This window comes from Mytilus californianus, unplaced genomic scaffold, assembly GCF_021869535.1.
Source record: "Mytilus californianus isolate M0D057914Y unplaced genomic scaffold, xbMytCali1.0.p SCAF_8, whole genome shotgun sequence".
Lineage (NCBI taxonomy): Eukaryota > Metazoa > Mollusca > Bivalvia > Mytilida > Mytilidae > Mytilus > Mytilus californianus.
Window position 1 is genome coordinate 92,633,090 of NW_026262734.1, and position 16,707 is coordinate 92,649,796.

The 16,707-nt window shown below is 32.0% G+C and overlaps 1 long non-coding RNA gene across 2 annotated transcripts in view; it reads right to left on the bottom strand.

Annotated features, from left to right (window-relative positions):
* Positions 1-4,982: 4,982 nt before the first annotated feature.
* Positions 4,983-16,707, bottom strand: part of LOC127710690 (uncharacterized) — a 28,128-nt gene continuing 16,403 nt past the window's right edge. Inside the window, exons 2-4 of one of the 2 annotated variants that reach the window (XR_007986283.1) lie at positions 8,457-8,525; positions 7,375-7,683; positions 4,983-5,009 (exon numbers count right to left, since the gene is read on the bottom strand). This is a non-coding gene — a long non-coding RNA (uncharacterized LOC127710690). Of the gene's footprint in view, positions 5,010-7,374; positions 7,684-8,456; positions 9,153-16,707 lie in introns of those variants that run through there. The other variant, XR_007986282.1, reaches the window with a different exon arrangement.

The window sequence follows — 16,707 nt, forward strand, 5'->3', positions numbered from 1 at the left end:
GAATATGGAATGAATAAGTAGCAAATAAGTAACAGGGTATCAGTCGATCGCGGACACAGGTCCATATGCGTAAATAGGGTTATTTCACCTTTACCAGCCCAGAGCTTACACCAGAGACAAAAACAAAATAATTAAGAAGAACGCATTAGGAAGATGCAACGTAAAAAAAGCAAATAAGGAACGAATAAGTAACAGGGTATCCATCAAGCGCTGAAACGGGTGCATACGCGCTAATAGGGTTATTTCACATCTAAGAACACAGGGCTAACACTAGAAACAAGAAAATAAAGAAAAACAAAGCATTAAAAAGGTTAAACGTATAGAAAGTGAATAAGGAACTAATAAGTAGCGAACAAGTAATAGGGTATTACTCGAGCGCTGAAACGGGTACAGATGCGCTCATAGGGTAATTTCTCCTCTACGAACCAAGAACCAACACCAGACACACAGAAATAAAGTAGTAAAAATGTGCAACGTATACAAAGCAAATTAGGAACGAATAAGAAACGAATAGGCAACAGGGTATCAGTAAAGGGCAATTGCGGTAACATGCTCACTTAAAAGGTAATTTCACCTCTACGATCCACGAACTACCACCTTAGACAAAAATAAAAGAAAAGAAATCATTAAAAATTTGCAACGTATAAAAAGCGAATAAGGAACAAATAAGTAACAGGGTATCAGTACAGCGCCGGAACGGGTACACATGCGCTAATAGGATAATTTCACCTCTACGAACAAAAAAGCCACTACTAGAGACACAAAAATAAAGCCATAAATAGGTGCAACGTATAAAAATCGAATAAGGAGTAAATAAGTAGTGAATATGTAACAGGGTATTAGTCGAGCGCTAAATGGGTAATTTCACCTCTATAAACCAAGAACTATTACCAGAGATAAGAAAATAAAGCATTAAAAGGGGAAAACATATTAAGATCGAATAAGTTACTAATGGATAACGAATAAGGAATAAGGAACAAGTAATGCATAGGTAACAAATATGGAATAAGAAATAAGGAAATAATAAGGAATACGTAACCAACTTGACGACCCTAACAAATCGCGCGTCTGGCGTACAAACTTTTAATCTTGGTGTCTATAATGATTTTATTTACTACCGTTCTAGACATTCAAATGAAGAAAACAAAATCTGTTCACACTTCAAATAGATGTCTGAATTTTTCACAGAGATAAAAAAAGGAGTTTTTTGACACAATCATTGCCGAAATAACATATGTCTATAAAGGTAATAAAAAATCGCAACAGCCCAAAAACATTGACATAATAAATCTTAGCACACACATTTTAAAATGTAAGTACATCATTTGATAAGTCACCACTAAACTCTTCTAAAGTTTTTGATGTCCTTCTCTATTTCTGTATGTAACACCATCAGATCTAAAAGAGTAACACGTTAAAGTAAATAATATATAATGATATGTTATAGTCATTAACAATTACAAACACCAAACACATATCAACTACTGTGTAAAAATTCACATTGTCATTGTTTGTGTATGTACGAATAGATAAAATAAAGTTTCTGTTTCACAAAACTTTAATTAACTGTTGGAGCTCGACATCAGATATGACCAACAAGCATTTCTGTAAAGTCATCAGAATTGTACCCTGAGAACCAAACCAGCTGATAGTAACGGCAAATGAATTCCGAGTTTACAACTTTGCAAGCATTTCTTTACATAATACGTTTTAGAAAAATTACCATTTTCTAAAGATTTTCCTTTTATCCTTTATGACTTACTTCGAGCGCAGCTAATTAGTTTTATGTAAACGAAACGCGCGTCTGGCGTACCAAATCATAAGCTTTTTACAATCCCTGGGTCGATCCCAATACCATCCCAGTAGTCAGTACTTTTGTGTTGACATGAAATCTAATGCATATCTTCATTTGCTGTACAGGAACCTTTTATGAAAAGTTTAAATATTCGAAATGGTAAGGTTTTTTTTTCCTGACATAAAATGTCTAACAAGCCGTTTTCTGCAAAAGTCTTGAGAATGTTCTGTTTTTAATGTTCACCGTATAGGATATGGCCTTCAAACTGTCTTGATTCGATAACAACTGATGATTCGTATGAAGATGGAACTTGCAAAGCGTAGTATCTTAAATGAATATTACAGCAGAGTCAAAATTTATGAATAAAAGATAAACGAGCAAAACAAAAAATGCACCAAAAAGTCTTTAAAATACATAGATATAAGAAGATGTTGTATGAGTCCCAATGAGACAACACTCCATCCAAGTCTACATGAAACATATAAGTAGTACTATCATAAAAATGTAATGTTCTTATGAAACAACAGCATATTATAAAAACAAGAGGGAACACTTTAATGTTCAATGTACCGAAACATCTTATATGTATCTAAGTTAACCAATATCACTTTTCAAATCACCGAATGAAATATGTCACAAAAAGTTTTTAATCGGTATATGCTATATATAAAAATAAGAAGGTGTGGTATGATTACCAACTAGACAACTTTCCACAATAGACTAAATAACATAGTATAGGTAACCGAACGGCCTTTGACAATGAACAAAACTTATACCACATATCAGTTATTAAAGGCCCCGAAATGACAAATGTAAAAATATTCAAACGAGAAAACTAACGGCCTGATTTATGATTATGATTGAACGAAAACAAATATGAAATACAGCAACAAACGACAACCACTGAATTACAGTCTACAAACTTGGGACATGCACATCCAGAATGTGGTGGGGTTATAATTATTTTGGAGGCTTCAACACTCCCTTAACCTTGGAAAGTTGTTTAACAGTGCAACATGAGAACAAACTATAAAAATCAGTTGAAAATGGCTTAACTTATCAAAAAGTAAAATAACAAAAATACCGATCTCCGAGGAAAATTCAAAACGGAAAGTCCCTAATCAAATGGACAATTAAAAGCTCAAACACATCAAACTAATGAATAACAACTTTCATATTCCTGACTTGGTACAGACATTTTCATATGTAGAAAATGGTGGATTAAACCTGATTTTATAGATAGCTTAACCTCTCACTAGTATAACAGGTGTATACAATTCCATTATATTGACAACAATGTGTGAACAAATCAAACAGACATAATAGGTAAAATGTCAAAAATAGGAGTTAAGCGGTCAAAGTTGTGTTATAATTGTAATCACTATCAGAACAAACAAATATGTCAACAAAGAAAAAGAAAAACAATAAATATAGACAAAGCACATTATCAAAAACAAAAGACAAGAATATAAAAATGTACCATAGCACAATAACGCAGTGATGGGATGTAGTTTCGAAGCAAATCGACAGAAAGACATCTAAAAAATAAACAGACCCCACGTGGCCTGGTATTTATACATCCTTACAATAAATAAGACACTATGTACAGATCTGAGAGTACTCGCAGTTACTGACAGTTAGTTCGAAGCGAATAACAACTAAAAATCATGTATATCTAAGACTAAAATATTAATCAGTACACATCCAACATCCTATGGATTTAGTGTTAAGACGTTAAACACTAAAAAAAAAGTCAGAAAAAAATACGACCTTGTGCAATGCCAGGTATTGACAGATTGTGGGCCATGAATGTGCATATGTATTTACAAATAATATTTAGTTTGATTTTAGTTTAATGATAACAAAATCAATATGAATACCATTAAAAAATATATTCAAAGATCTAATTACAATGTTGAATTGGTAACCTTTTAGAAGTTTACCCGGATCTAATGCAATGGCAGAGATACTTTTTTGTCAAAGTTTTCTTATCACGTTCTGTTTTGAATTAGAGTAATTTCATCAATTCATTGATTTGTGTAATAAAAATGCATTTTCTTGTTTCGAAAAACGATATACTACTATTGTATCTATCTAAATCGTAATGAACATTACTCGAGTAAAATTTGGATATTTGTTGGTTTGTAGTTGTCAACTTTAGTTTTCTTTGTAAGAGTTTAGTTGTTTATCGTTTGTGTTAGGTTTTTCTTTTACCTCTTTTCATTCGTAAACTTGAAATAATACCCCAATCCTATCTTTTCATTCGAAACAAAATTAAGATGCTATAGAATTACGGACTAATGCAAAAAAAATATCAATGACAACTGTTAACAAACAATGACTGTAATGTAATAAGTAGATGATAAATGATAATTACCTTTTACAACACTTTTTCCGTTTCTTAAGCAGATTGTATAACAAAAATGCTATTATTGACAAAATCACTATTCCACCAATAACCAACAAGATATGTCCAACATTATTGAGCGATGGATCTACGAATAAAACATGCTGCAGTATTAACCTATTTTTTCCTGGAACTGAAACTGCACATGATACAACTATAAAAAAAAAATAAAAATGAAAAAAAAGACGGATGCTTAATGTTAACGCCAAAAAAAAATTCAAGTTCCTCTGTTTATAATTTCTCGATAAGACATCCAAGTTTTTCGGGTTGCATTATATTTACGTATCCAAACATTATCTTTGGAAAAATGTAACTATCCTACCCAGGCTGTTATGTGTCTTTAAAGAAAGGAAATAACTATTATTTAACTTAAATTTTAATGTTAGATGTTCTTTTGAATTGAAAAAATTATATGGAATTCTATCAAGTTCATTGTAGATCAATAATAAAAAATATCCAACACATGTATGCTGCTTGCACATTCTGTTAACATCTAATATTAAAAATCGATAAAAAGGGTAATAATGCATTAGGATTTCTTTATAGTACCACACACTATTATATATATCATATAATATGTAAAAACATTTAATTAATCATAGCCATCATATGTTTAAGTACTTTATCAGTAAAAAAAATATTACACATATTTATTGTCTGATTTCCTGCCTGAAATGGGAAAGAAACACACTCATCGCCTAATTTACTACAATATCTATTCATTCGTGCAACTTTTAATTGTAATCCATGCTGATGTAAGACCTTTGTTTAATTTCTTACCTTTGGTTCCCTTAGTATCCTTAATAACTGAAAAAAAAGAAGTGAATAAAAAAAGAAATACCTTTTCATTATTAACATGTACACAAGGAGATATAAGTCCCAATTGTAAAATATATGTTTACTCATGATTTCTATCCTAGCAGAATTCATCTTAGGGATTAAAAAAGATTTGCTAATCAAATCAACAAATAATGTCAGCATTTTTGACATGTTGTTAATTTTGTGCCCGTTATAATGGCGTCATAAAGATAGCGCATACATTATGTTCCACACGAATGGGGTCATTTCAAAACTAACATGACACCATCAGTAGCCTTTTTGTCTGGTTGTCATCCCGCAATTGGTCGATTGATTTCTGACGAATTTACCCCAGAGGTAGTAAAAATAGATTCTCCGATTCTTAGCAACTTTTACTTAGCTTTGTACAAATCACAGTAAGTAAAAAAGATTCCAAAATGCAGTTAAAATATATAATATATAATGTATTAGTCAGTGAGCTTTTCTTAAGCTACAGTTTTTGCCAAATGATCATATTTTGTATAGATTGTATATTGAAAAGCAACTTTTGCTCGATACAAAATAACTGAACAATATAATTGTAAGATAGAATGTGAGGAGAAAGCTCTTGTACTGTGCTTTTAGATAACAAACAGATGAAAAGGGAATCCAAACAGTTTAGAAAAAAACTACAAGCTTATATTTTTCACTATGTCACCATTATTAAAAATTCTAATCACAAATTTAAAATAAATGGCATCAATGTCCATGAAAAGCCCACAAATAAATGTAAGTTCTTAGAAATATGTTTATCCAGATATAACAGGCAAGTAAATGTTTCTAAGATTGTAGTTTAAAAAGACTGTTCGGAAGCTGCCACTATTCTTGATAGCACTTTCATTGCTTGAGATGTTTTGACTATCACAATGTTTTGATTTACGCGTTTGGAAATATTAACCAAAATACATTAGATTTTAAAACGGTTTATTTTATCAACCTTTTATAATGAGATTTTGTAAACACAGTCTGCTCTTCATATATTCTGCAATTGTTTTTACCCAATAGGTTCTGTTTTTTTTGTTTTTTTTTACCTTGTTGACAAATAATATATTCCTCATAATATTCATTATTGTTTTGTTCAGAACAAAACTTAGAACTATACAGTTTTAAACACTTCATTACAAAAACGTTACTGTGCATCTGGCCTGTGACATGTGCAACTATACCCTGTCACAGATCTAGAATAGTTAAAAAAAATATAATTATTATCCATTTCTAAAACACCCTTTTTAAACAAATCTGATAATAAGAATATGGGATGAAATTAGAGAAAAGTGAGTGATTTAATTTTAACAAAACAGACTAAAACTAAAAATCTCATAAGATCGACTTAAAAGAATTAAACAGGAAAAGATGTTTTCAGATGAACAGACAAATTAAAATGATGAGATATCATTCAATAAAGCAAGTGTCATTTTACAAAATTTGCAAACATTATAAATCACCTGCATTTTACTATTAACACTTTTGGGAAAATCTTTAATAATGAATAGTTGTAAAATATCTAATAAAAGAAATGTTCGTACTCGAATGACTTATTATTTACCTAAAAGTAGAAAACAAAACAACATTTAACTTTTAGATATTGATTCCACGTTTCAAATACTGAGTACAGAATTGTTTCTGTTGTAAGTACCATTACAATTATCATACAAAAATTGATACATGTTTGACATAATTCATTTTAATCATTGGGTGTGATATAAGTTTGAATCATGATAGTTACGGTATGCGGAAAAAACACCATTCCATATAGTTTAAACTTTGACTGATATATTGAAGTACATTTTTTTGTGTGGTTTAATTATTTCCCGTGGAGTGTTTTTCTTAAACATATATTAAGAGACCTAAAAAATGAGCAAAACCTTCCCAATATATACAAGTTGACGTTTCGTCATACTTATCATCCTTAAACAGGCATTCATAATGAGGAAGCACAATTTGTATTTCAGCGCAGTTACAACCACAAAGTACACCCAGATAACAAATATGTCGTATTTGAGAAAGGATTGTAAGATCTTTTAAAAAAAATGTATAACAAAAAATACCGAACTCAAAAGAAAATTCAAAAAGGGAAAGTCCATAAAAACTGTCAAAATTAAACGCTACAAATCAACAGAACAAGTGAAAAACAGCTGCCATATTCCTGACACAAACAAACCATTTAAAGTATCTGCACAACTTAATATGAAAAATTCACAAATGATATGATGTGAAAAATAATTGTTTCGTTTTTTACTTCAACCAAACAATGTTGTTTTTCTTCATTAAGTTTTAAACATGAATTGGAAAACGGGCTTATATTACTTGACTAAATTATAATATAAGAGCTTACATGTTAGTCTGTCATACATGTCAGTTATGTATCCGGAGTGAGTATCGCAATCGCAGCGGTAGTCATTACGCACATCATTTTTCTCCAAACGGTAAATAATCAATTCATAAATGGTCCTTCTTTCCATTTTACTCAGATGTGCTCCATACTTTGTTCTGTTGAATGGTGTTGACTCTCTGACTACAGTTTCGTATGTTCCGTTTTGTTCTTTTACCGACCACGAGTTCACCGTACATGCATGCTTTGCTTCACATATAAGGGACATATTTTTTCCAAATTCCACATCTTTTGTCTGTGATGTAAGGACAACTGTAAAATGTAATAAAATAAATTGCATTTTCATATTTTTAATGTTGACTAGTATCATCGACCAATAGTATGGTTCAAGACAATGTTTACTTTACAGGAAAACTGTTATTTTCTTGTGTTTTGATAATTTATCATATCGTTTACAAAAAAAAAATCATTTCTAGCTTATCTTTTTTTAATACAATTAAATAATTTAATGCACATACTGTGTAAACGAGCTTAGAGGAAAATTCGAAACGGAAAGTCCCTAATCAAATGGCAAAATCAAAAGCTCAAACACATCAAACGAATGGATAACAACTGCAATATTCCTGACTTGGTACAGGCATTTCTATGTAGAAAATGGTGAAATAAACTTGGTTTTATAGCTAGCTAAACTTCTCACTTATACTGAGTGTACATTATTGGGATATGTTTCCCTGTTCGTTAGTATTTTGATATTCAGGGATACTATCTAACACACTCTCTTTTGCAGGTTAACTTGAATCATTCAAAACATTAAATGTCAAGATCCCTAAAATAGTTTTAGGCACAAACATTCTAAAACTTCTATATTGTTTCTGGATGTTAACACAATATGGTGTATAGCACTTTTAAAAGTTGATACTAATGATAAAAAAACGCTTACACCAGCATAAATTTAAAGTCTAAACCACAACATTGTTCTATTGGTAGAAAAACATCTACATTTAACATTTAGGTTATTAACCATGTTTGTCAGTTCAAAAATGTCACATGTATCCCCCAATACTTGTCGTATTTTACAACCATACCATCATAGTTATGTCCTCCATGGCCAGTACGGCCTCGGTGCTGTATCTTTACGCAATTAACTAAGATACCTTCAAAAGAAGAGTTCATTTTATAAGAAAATATATGTTCAATAATGGAGCAGGATCTGCTTACCCTTCCAGATCACCTGATATCACCCCATTGTTTGGTTGAGTTCGTGTTGCTCAGTCTTTAGTTTTCTATGTTGTGTTTTGTGTACTATGTTTTGTCTGTTTGTTTGGTTTTTTTAGCCATTGCGTTGTCAGTTTATTTTCGACTTTGTCCCTTTGGTATCCTTCGCCTCTCTTTTTCAATAGACGATTATATATTAGAAATTGTTCAGAAAACCTCCGTTGGCATCAACATGTGACTGCTTTTAAAAGAAATGTTTTAACAAACTCTAGTTTGCATTTTAATCAGGGTAAATGATGACCTTATGTAGGTCATTATGTTATGCCTTGAAGCATATTTCATTGAAACATGGTCCGGGTTGTTCCCTCAAAAGAAAGACCTATTGTTCTTGAAAAAAATTTAATAAAAAAAATACCGAACTCCGAGAAAAATTCCAAACGAAAAGTCCCTTATCAAATGGCAAAATCAAAAACTCAAATACATCAAACGAATGGTTAACAACTGTAATAGTCCTGGCTTGGTACAGACATTTTCTTATGTAGAAAATGGTGGATTAAATCTGGTTTTATATCTAGATAAATTGCTAACTTGTATGACAGTCGCATACAATTCCATTATATTGACAACAATTTATAAACAAAACAAACAGACATAATAGGTTAAAATGTCAAATATAGGAGTACAGCAGTCAAGATTGTGGTATAATCTTAATCACTATAAAAACAAACAAATTTGTCAACAGAAAAAAAGAAAAGAAAAGGTATTTAGACAAAGCACATATACAATAACGAAAGACAAGAATGAAAAATTTACCAAACACAATAATACAATAACGGGATGTATAAGTACAAAACCACGTCAACTTGATATTACCAAAAATAGACAAAACAGTTAAATCAACAATTTACAAAGACAAATAAAACAACACTTTAACACGTAATTAAGATCATAAACAACGTCAGTACCTGGAATCTATACTTCAAGACCATCGTGTATAATATATGTGAAGTTGATACGGAATATTTATCAACAAGGTCTTGGTATCTTCTGATGAACTTTTTTTTAGAAAAAGGACGAGACGTTCTTTGATATAACCCTGGTTCATCAACTTTCTGCTGAGACGCTGGTGACGTTTTACAAAGTCTGAGTAGCAGCTGCAATCTCTGGAATACCGAATGATTTGGGAAATGAATATTCCATATGAAGGTTAAGTTGGTATATTGCTACTTAGGTGGGGGAAATTGATAATTTCAAAATCAAAATCGTCTCGTTAGTCTTAGATTCTGGTACTGAGATGACCGTTAATGTCAAATTTGAGGTATACGTCTAAAAATGAGGCAGAGGAAACCGTCTCAGTTGTTTCTTTAATTTCTTGTTCTGGAGGATATATTAATGGAACACAATCAGACAAGTGTGGACTGTTAATGGAAAGAACATTGTCAATATGTGAAATTAAATGATTTGGCTCCTTTGATCTTATTGTTCTTGACAAGTGTCTGAAAAAACTCCGACTCATAAGAAAATCAGAAGAGGTTGGCAAGGAGAGGCGCACATAGGCAAAGCTAGCCTGATAAAGCAATGGAATGCAACACACTTATTTAATTGGCAAATCGACTTTTGCAGCTGAATATGTGAGAGTAGGGAGGTATTCTATTTTCTCGAAAGTTAGCTACACTCCAAAAGTACAAGTTTGATCATTAACGAATTTTCATAGACTGTTAGTTCCTTATTGTAACATTTAAAGGTGGATTTCTTTTTCTGATACTTCAAATTAAATTACTTGTAATTCTGACTTTTTTTTAGTAACCAGGATTCGATATGTCAAAGATGCGTGTCTCAAGGGTTTAGGAAGTAGTATTTCTGTTTTCTTTGAATATTTGGACCATGAAATATAAGAAAGATTCGAAAAATCATCTAGTGTATTTGTACAATTTCCAGTAAACGTCGCATTGATACTATACAGTACAACATTTTTTAATAAAAGAGCTTAGTTGTTTTTACAATCAAAGCGTGATCAGTACCATAAACAATGGCAAAAAAACAACAACATACAATTTTGCATTTGGCACAAAAACGATAAATGCTGTATGTAGCTTTAAACTTAGTATCATAGTAATTCACTCTTATCATATCAAGACAACCCTTTGTCCGATATCACATTTGTTTGAAGAATCTTAAAATAATCAAAACATCGTAACATTGCAAACATAGCTACACAATGATTTTTTACCTGTTCAATTATCACGTCAGTATATGTATTAAGTAAAAAGGCAACACTTTGTTCCATAAAAAGAATGGACAACGTAGATATAGATATCGTTTTTAGGGAGAGATAAATCATACCTTGTAAAAAATCTCTCAAACTGACATCATCAAGATGCTTGGTTTCCTGATTGATAACATATTTGTTACGTTTGAAGCGCTTGTTATTCAAACAACAATCGTACTTACCTAGATATTTGTTTCTTTATTCATATTAGACTCCATACAAAATCTTTTTAAGATAAATGAAAAGAAGCTAGCATTATTCATTTTTTTTTTCACGTTCCGCTATACAGATGCTGTTCTCCCACTAAATATTTCAAAGTTTAGTGACTACGTTGAACACATCTATCCCATCTAATGTGAAACAAAGGATACAGTTAAGTCTCCTGCATATCTTGACTCACATTTATAACGTGACAATGAGGGTCGGTGGAGGGCTAAACATTACGACAAACAAGATGATTTAAGCTTCCCAATTGTGATTTTGACATTTCAATGTAGTAACATTCCTGCAGTGCCTGGAAATCAATTAATATATGGCTAAGATGAAATTGTTTTGATGTTAAATGCAACAACTATATATTCTTGGAATATACAGATCAATTATAGTATCCTTAAAAATACAATTGTTGATATAAGGTTATCTTCATAAAAAACCTTAAAGAAAGTAACATCTCCGCAAAAATGTTATAAAAGTATGAATATATACTCATCTTTATTGTCACTTTAACAATGATATGACAACCAAGGTGAAATAAATATCCTTTTTTGTAAAAGGAACTAAAATCACAAATAGCAGTGAGAGAATTTGACTTAAAATATTGAAACAAACATATCTGAAATAACAGATAATTACGATCTGAATCATATTGACGCACTTGGAACATTTGCAGTATATATCATGTTTAGAATATGGAGTACAGGAATGGTAAATAAGTTATGTAATATTTGACAATCAAATTGTGATCATTGTTATAATTTATTGGAATGAAAAGACAAGTTATTGTTTGCATTTTGCAAAACAAGTAGCAATGCTGTGTGCAATGACATGAGTTGAGTACAAGCTGTTCACCTATACCATATTAAGACACTCCTTTAACTGATACCACCTGTTTTAAAAAAAATTGGAATGAGAATAACATAAAATCTTACGACTAAAATTGATCGTAAAATTACACAATTTAGTATATTTACGATCAACATTAGTCGTAAGTTTTTGTGTGAATCTCGTTCCTGATCCATACATTTCTTTTCAATAAATATTTTGCATACAGTAATTAAAAAATCATTTGATATACTCGTGTTAAAAATTATAAATTAAACATACCGTAAAACATGGCAATAATCATGATAATATAGGTACTCATTCTTTGAAAAATCACAACATTCATGTTTGCTAGTTTTCAGCCCAAAGAAATGTCCATACAGTCACATATAATATAATACCTGTTCCACCACCTGAGTCGATAAACGTTCAAATGCTAAATCAAAAGTGTAAGAGATCATCGTTTAACGACGGTTGCTCCATCAATTAACCAGACTGATGATTTGATAACATTGTTAATATTGTTATTAAGTACAACGTTTTTATAATATATTGAATACCTTTCACTGTACTAATCAGACGTGATAATTGATTTTATGAGATAACTTTTTGAACTTAATAGACATCTAACGCCGATACGGTTATATTCATCACACATGGTTAAGTTGTCGGAACTTGTCAATGAATATGATTACAAAAGTTTTTTGACATGTTTACGTGATTAGAAACACTTCAAAGTAAGTGATGGGAATTTGGCGTATATGTATACAAAATATAAGTATATATATATATATATATATAAGTGCCTATAAATAGCAGCACATCACATACAAATCTATGGGAGTGTGGATTAATCAGTACAGAGATTAATTCAATTACACAAATAAAATTATAGATTGCCTAACAATGTAATTTTAACACACTATTTAGTATGTAAATATAAGAATGTTTAAAATATTTACAAAATGATGAAAATAAACGCAATATTTCGCTAGACTAACTAGCTTTATCAAGCGTGCATCTATCCAGGTGAAATCGGATGTAGATGATAAGAAACTTTTGCAGCTCAATGTATATGTTGCACTTGAATTTAGCTGCCTTGAAAATAATACATAATTTGGATGAAGTTTAAGATTTTTACAAAATTGGTAGTTGAAGTTAGCAACGTCCATTGGCCAATATTACAGGATAAAAAGGACGATGCTGTGTACTAAATTTTCTTTATCTTTCCTGTATCTTTTCTCATCTTTTTCGTTAAGACCATCAGGTTCTAAAGTGTGGAGTTGGTGGATCCAAAAACTTTTTCTTCTCCTTCTAGCCGTGGTGTCCCACTCGGTGTTGACTTCTATGATTTGGAAAGTAACATTATCAAAAGAATGTTTCGTTGAACGAAGATGTTTTGTGAGAGGACAGTATTTGTTGGTTTTGTACCATGAACGATGGTTATTGAGCCGAATATTAAATTTGTCCATTGTTTCTCCCACATACTGAATGCCACAAGTGTCACATGTTAATATATAAATTGAGTTCTCCGTTTTACAGTTGGAATTTGAGTAGATGGTATAATTTTGTTTAGTAACGGAGCTGATGAAAGAACTGCTTGTATTGGCAGCTTTACAACACAAGCAGTTCCTTCGACCACATTGTTTGTAGCAACCGGGAGATGGTGTAGGCTGCTTTGCTAATACAGATGTCACTAATTTGTCACGGATGTTTTTAGGTCTTCTGAAGGCCATGACTGGTGGTGAGGAAAATACTTTTTTAAGATTTGAATCATTTTCTATAATTTTCCAATGCTTCTGAACAATGGAAGACACATTTTTAAAATCAGGATGGTAAGTGAGTACAAGAGGTGTTCTGTTAGCTGCTTTATTCTTATCTTTGTACTCTAGAAGTTCTTGGTGACTAGTTTTGTTTGCTCTTTCGAAAGCGCTATCAATAATGTTGTTATTGTATCCTCGAACAACTAGATGTTTACGTAGTTGTCCAAGTCTAGCATTTTGCGTATTTTCAGTAGAGCATATTCTCGTGATTCGCAATGCCTGGCTGAATGGGATGCCACGGGAGCAGTGTTTAGGATGGCAACTTTTAGGAGAAAGGAATTGATGTTTGTCCGTTTGTTTGGTATGAAGGTCCGTTATAATGGTTCCGTTCTTGATGTAACTCGTAGTGTCGAGGAAGTTTATTTTCTCCATAGATGATTCATATGTAAATTTTATTGAATGGTGGAAAGAGTTACAGTGTCCTAGAAATTCATTAAGATGTTCTTGTGAATCTGTCCATTTGAAATCAATATCGTAAATGAATCGGAACCATGATAAGGGCTGGTATGGAGCACTAGCCAAGAGGCGTTTTTCAAGTTGGCCCATAAATATGTTGGCATATGACGGGGCCATTTTTGTGCCCATACTAGTACTGTCTGTCTGGAGATAATGTTTTTCATTGAAAAAGAAGTTGTTGTTCTCTAGCACTAGTTTCAGAAGTGTAACAAGGCACTCAGTTGGAGGATTTTTTTCACTACGAGTGTTCCATACCTCTTCACACGCTGCTATTCCTTCGTCTTGTGGAATGTTGGTATATAAAGAAGACACGTCCATGGATGCAAGTATAGTATTGCTTGGTAGAGGATTGAGGCTTTCCATTTTCTTTAGATAATCAGTCGTATCTTGAATGTAAGAGGGTAGTTCTTTCACGTGAGGTCTTAGATGATGGTCTACAAATTCTGATATCTTTTCAGTTGGATGACTATTTGCTGAAACAATTGGTCGACCTGGATTGCCCGTTTTATGTATTTTAGGCAACATATAGAATCTTCCGGCCTTTGCTTCGTTCTCAAGAGGTCGGAGATAATCAAAGGTGTCATTGTCTATATGCTTTTTGTCGAACATCTCTTGAAGGATGGTGTTGATCCTTCGAATAGTATTTAGTGTTGGATCTGTGGTTAATTGTTTATAAAAAATGGAGTTTGAAAGTTGGCTATTTCCCTCTGCTATGTAATCTGTTTTATTCATGACAACCACAGCGCCCCCTTTATCGGCAGGTTTTATTACGATATCCTCTTGAGCTTTTAACGCTTTCAAAGCAATGCTTTCTGACTTGGATAAATTATAATTTCTTGTATTTGTTATACAGGACTTTATATCAGACCTCACGTAGTTAATGAATATATCATTTTTACTCTTAGGTGGTTTCCATGAACTTTTTTTCTTAAATTTTGGGATGGGCGTGACTTCTTCATTGGTGTCAGTTTCTGAATCTGTTAATCCAGCTTCTTCAAGGTTTTTCTTGCCCCTATTGTAGAAAAATTCTTTCAAGCGTAAACGTCTAGCGAATTGGTCTAAGTCCTCGTCTAGCTGAAAGTTATTTACATTTGATGGGATAAGACAGAAGTTTAAACCTTTACTTAAAAGAGATTCTTCAGCACGTGTAAGTTCTTTAGATGACAAATTTACAACAATGCTTTCAGTTTTTTGTTTCCGTCTTTTGAATTTTCTTTTTCTAGGGACCTTATGGTTTGTTGTATTGATATCATTCATATCCTGATTTAAATAGACAGTGTGAATTTATCTCTTTGAAATTTATTCCTTTGTTTTTCTTTATGTTTGGATAGTTCAATTTTTTCAATATCTGCGAGGCGACGTTTAATTATTGGTAAATCGTGGTTGTAAAAAAAAGTAACAGTTGAAGTAGCTGGATTGAACAGTTAAACAGAATTTCATTCCAACGGCTTATGAATCTTTTGGATTTATGTCCCGGTGCCTGGGGACTCACTTTGATGTTTAAACCTTTTGGTACAGTTCTACTTTGAATATATTTAGTTTGATAAATGATGTTCAGTTTGTAGTTTCTTTTTAGTTAACCTTAACTTCTAGAGTACAAAGATAAGAATAAAGCAGCTAACAGAACACCCCTTGTACTCACTTACCATCCTGATTTTAAAAATGTGTCTTCCATTGTTCAGAAGCAATGGAAAATTATAGTAAATGATTCAAATCTTAAAAAAGTATTTTCCTCACCACCAGTCATGGCCTTCAGAAGACCTAAAAACATCCGTTACAAATTAGTGACATCTGTATTAGCAAATCAGCCTACTCCATCTCCCGGTTGCTACAAACAATGTGGTCGAAGGAACTGCTTGTGTTGTAAAGCTGCCAATACAAGCAGTTCTTTCATCAGCTCCGTTACTAAACAAATTGATACCATCTACTCAAATTCCAACTGTAAAACGGAGAACTCAATTTATATATTAACATGTGACACTTGTGGCATTCAGTATGTGGGAGAAACAATGGACAAATTTAATATTCGGCTCAATAACCATCGTTCATGGTACAAAGCCAACAAAAACTGTCCTCTCACAAGACATCTTCGTTCAACGAAACATTCTTTTGATAATGTCACTTTCCAAATCATAGAAGTCAACACCGAGTGGGACACCACGGCTAGAAGGAGAAGAGAAAATTTTTGGATCCACCAACTCCACACTATAGAACCTGATGGTCTTAACGAAAAAGATGAGAAAAGATACAGGAAATAAAGAAAACTACCAATTTTGTAAAAATCTTGAACTTCATCCAAATTATGTATTATTTTCAAGGCAGCTAAATTCAAGTGCAACATATACATTGAGCTGCTAAAGTTTCTTATCATCTACATCCGATTTCACCTGGATAGATGCACGCTTGATAAAGCTAGTTAGTCTAGCGAAATATTTCGTTTATTTTCATCATTTTGTAAATATTTTAAACATTCTTATATTTACATACTAAATAGTGTGTTAAAATTACATTGTTAGGCAATCTATATATATA